We start from the raw sequence: 3726 nt of genomic DNA, 5'->3' as shown, positions 1-3726 counted from the left end.
AACCCTTTTATAGAGTATCTATGGTCGCAACCAGAAATCATTTACTTCTTCTAATCTTGAGGTCATAGAAGTTGAAGATCACATTATCCTCTAGTCCTTAGAACTAATTTTTGTTGACTAATTTGGAAGCTCAGTGTTCATTTTTTCTGCTATCTCAAAGCTGTTATTAACCCCATCTACTGAATTAAAGGTTTGATTCAGTGACTGGGATAATCGGGATGGGAGTGTCGGAGACAGTGCGACTGGCACAGGACAGAGCAGAGTTTAGGGCTGTTGTACATAGGGTCGCTATGAGTCGCAAATGACTCGACGGCACATAACAACAATAACAACAACAACTGAATTAAAAAAACCCAACCAGAATTCCCTGAATTTAGAGACCATTTGAAAAAGATATTTGATTTATTGAACACTAGTGACCAAAGATTAAGTAAGTTGTGTGATGATATCACATATGAATTTTTTAAAGGGTCATTGAAAAGAAAGAAAATATCAAAGTCAATGTCAGAAGAGACTCTAAAACTTACTCTGGAATACAGAGCAGCTAAAATGGAAGGGAGAAAAGATAAATTAGGAGAGTGGAACATATTTCAAAGGACAACTTGAGAAGACAAAATATACTAAAGAAACGCGCAAATATTTGGAGTTAGAAAACACCTTTGGCATTCCTCAAGCTGAAAGGATTGAAGAAAACAGGTAAGCCTCAAGTAGAAGTGCTGAAGGATTATACGGCAAAATATTAAAGAACGTTGTTGTTGCTGTTGTTAGGTGTTACCAAGTGGACTCAGCAACCCCCTGAGCAACAGATCTCAGCCCTGTCCTATCCTTACCATCCTCATCATTTCTGATGTGCTTGAGCCCTTTGCTACGGTCACAGTGTCAGTCCATCTTGTTGAGGCGTTTCTTCTCTTTCACTCACCCTCTACCTTGCCAAACATGATGTCCCTTCCCAAGGAATAGCCCTTTCTGTCAACATGCCCAAAATATGTGGGGGGAAAAGTTTTGCCATCCTTACCTCTAAGGAACACTCTGGCCCCACTTTCTCCAAGTCGCATCTGCTTGGTTTTTTTTTGGCAGTCGATAGGATATTCAGTACTCTTCTCCAACATCACAACTCAAAGGCATCAATTCTTCTGATGTCATCATTATTCATTGTCCAGCTCTCAACTGCTATAAAAAGAGCAAGGGCCACAGGGAGACAGTTATATATTACTTTTACCAACTCCATAAAAAAGGGAACTGTCCAGAGCAAAGCAGCGCCGGCAGCCAGCCAGAGAGATGCAGCACCGAGCCTTCCTCCTCGCCCTCCTCGCCCTACTGGCGCTCACTTCCACGGCAGCCAAAAAGAAAGATAAAGTAAAGAAGGGCGGTCCCGGGAGCGAATGCAGGGAGTGGGCCTGGGGGCCCTGTACCCCCCCTCCCCAGCAGCAAGGACTGCGGAGTGGGTTTCCTGTGAGGGCACCTGCGGAACCCAGACCCAGCACATCCGGTGCCGGGTGCCATGCAACTGGAAGAAGGAGTTTGGAGCCGACTTCAAGTACAAGTTTGAGAGCGGGGGCATGTGTGATGGAGGCACTGGCACCAAAGCCTGCTAGGACACACTGAAGAAGGCACGGTACAATGCCCAGTGCCAGGAGACCATCCTCGTGATGAAGCCCTGCACCCCCAAGACCAAAACCAAGACCAAAGCCAAGAAAGGGAAGGAAAAGGACTAGAGGCCTGAATGCCAAGGAGCCTGGCTTTACCCTCCTGCAGGCCCAAGATATAACCCACCAGTGCCTTTTTTCTACACTAGCTTTATCAATCACTCTCCACCTCTCCTCCTCATTCCCCCACATATATCCCCTCACCCCAGGCACCCAGAGTGGGGAGGGTCCCTGGATTCTGGCAAGTTTGGGCCTCCTCCCAAAAATATTTGATTCCCACTTGCCCTCCCCACTCTGTGTTCTTTCCCACAATGGCACCATGACTAAGAAACAAAATAAACCACCTTTTTCTCCACCCCCCCCAAAAAAGGGAACTGTCCCAATCAACAACATCAACAACACACAAAACCAATTCCCATGAAGTCAGACATGTCTCCCACACTCCTGCACCTTTTTCTACTCATCTGAACACCAATCTTACCACTTTACTGGGCACAAACCCTATTGCAATAGCACACAGACTATATAAAACCATACTAAGGAAGTAAAAAAGCATCACTCGGACAGGATAGCTTCCAAAATATACTCACAGGCACGCCAGCCTTCAGCCTCATGGTTTTAGGCTCTCAGTACGACTTACTAGGGCTGTCCCTGCTCCAGTCCTCTAACAAACTTGGGCAAGAGACTCTTAACTCCAGTTCTGTGGCATAGCAGTGCCAAGGTCAGATCTGCCTGTGCCAGGTATGTGGTGCTCTGCTGCCGGCTGAAACAGCTGCTGCTCCTGTCGTCCGTGGTCGAGCTGGTACAAGGATCTCTGGCCCCAAAGGTCATGCTATATTCTCTTGCTGCTTCTTTGTTGGTGGTGAGATTCTCAAAATCTGCCACTGAATCAGATCAATTTAATGGTGGAATTAGTGAATCCCCTTGTGAATAGGCTCATACATCCTATCCCCACATCCCCAGCTCATCCACACGGTCAAGCCGACCTCAATGGCCAGGAAAGCCATTTTGAACACGAAACACTTAACACCACAGACGCATATCAACTAATTAAAAAGGTAAAATGTAAAAAGCATCAAATGAAGATGGAAATAATATACATATTTACTCTGCCAAAATAAATTAGTAGACATACAACTATTTCAGAAGGTTGCATATGGTCAACAATCAATGGTATCCCCCTAAAAAAGAAATCAATGATACAGGAAAAAAAATGTTTAAGACATTCTGAAAACATAGGGGAAAATAAGACTCTGGGAATTGATGGAACACCAACTAGGCTGTTTCAACAAACAAATGCAGCCCTGGACAAGCTCACTAGTCTATGGAAAGAAATTTGGGAAACAGCTACCTGGTCAACAGACTGAAAGAGAGCCATCTTTGTTTCCCTTCCAAAAACAAGTTGACCCAGCATAATGCAGAAATCACTGAGCACTACCATTGACATCATGTTGTTGTGATGTGCTGTCAAGTTGCCTGTGACTCATAGCACCCCTATGTACAGCAGCTCTGAAGCCTGCCCTGTCCTGAGCCTGTCTCACTAATTCTGACACATGAACCCCCACTGCCCCAGTTACTGTGTCAATCCATCTCATCCAGGGTCTTCCTCTCTTGCACTGTCCCTCCACCCTTCCAAGCATGATGTCCTTCTCCAAGGACCAGTCTCTTCTGGCCATCTGTCCAAAGCATGAGAGACAGAGCTTCAAAATCCTAGCCTCCAAGGAGAAGCTTGGTTTCACCCTCTGTGAGACAGACCTAATTGTTTTCTTGGTGGTCCATGGTATGTTCAAAACTCTTCTCCAGCACCACAACTTAAGGCATCAATTCTTCTTCTGTCATCCTTAGTCATTGCCCAGCTCTTTGATGCATAACAAGTAATTGCAAAGATCATGGATCTTAGTCTCTAGATTGACATCGCTGCTTTTCAGTACTCTGGAGAGGTCCCTGACAGTAGATTTTCTGAGTGCAATTCATCTTGATTTCCTGGCTGCTGGTACCCAGAGTGTTGATGGTGGAGCCTAGCAAGCTGAAGCTGTTACAAATTTGTTTTGGAAAAAGTGCAGTGCAAATGTTCCTTAGA

General features: G+C 45.2%; 1 pseudogene; it reads left to right on the top strand.

The window, feature by feature from the left end:
* Positions 1 to 1278: 1278 nt before the first annotated feature.
* Positions 1279 to 1715, top strand: LOC102859062 (annotated as a pseudogene).
* The last annotated feature ends 2011 nt before the right edge of the window (positions 1716 to 3726 follow it).

Source organism: Elephantulus edwardii, unplaced genomic scaffold, assembly GCF_000299155.1.
Source record: "Elephantulus edwardii isolate Elephantulus edwardi_28Jun2011 unplaced genomic scaffold, EleEdw1.0 scaffold00002, whole genome shotgun sequence".
Lineage (NCBI taxonomy): Eukaryota > Metazoa > Chordata > Mammalia > Macroscelidea > Macroscelididae > Elephantulus > Elephantulus edwardii.
Note: the sequence above shows the minus strand (reverse complement) of the source record. Positions and strands in the feature narration are given on the sequence as shown.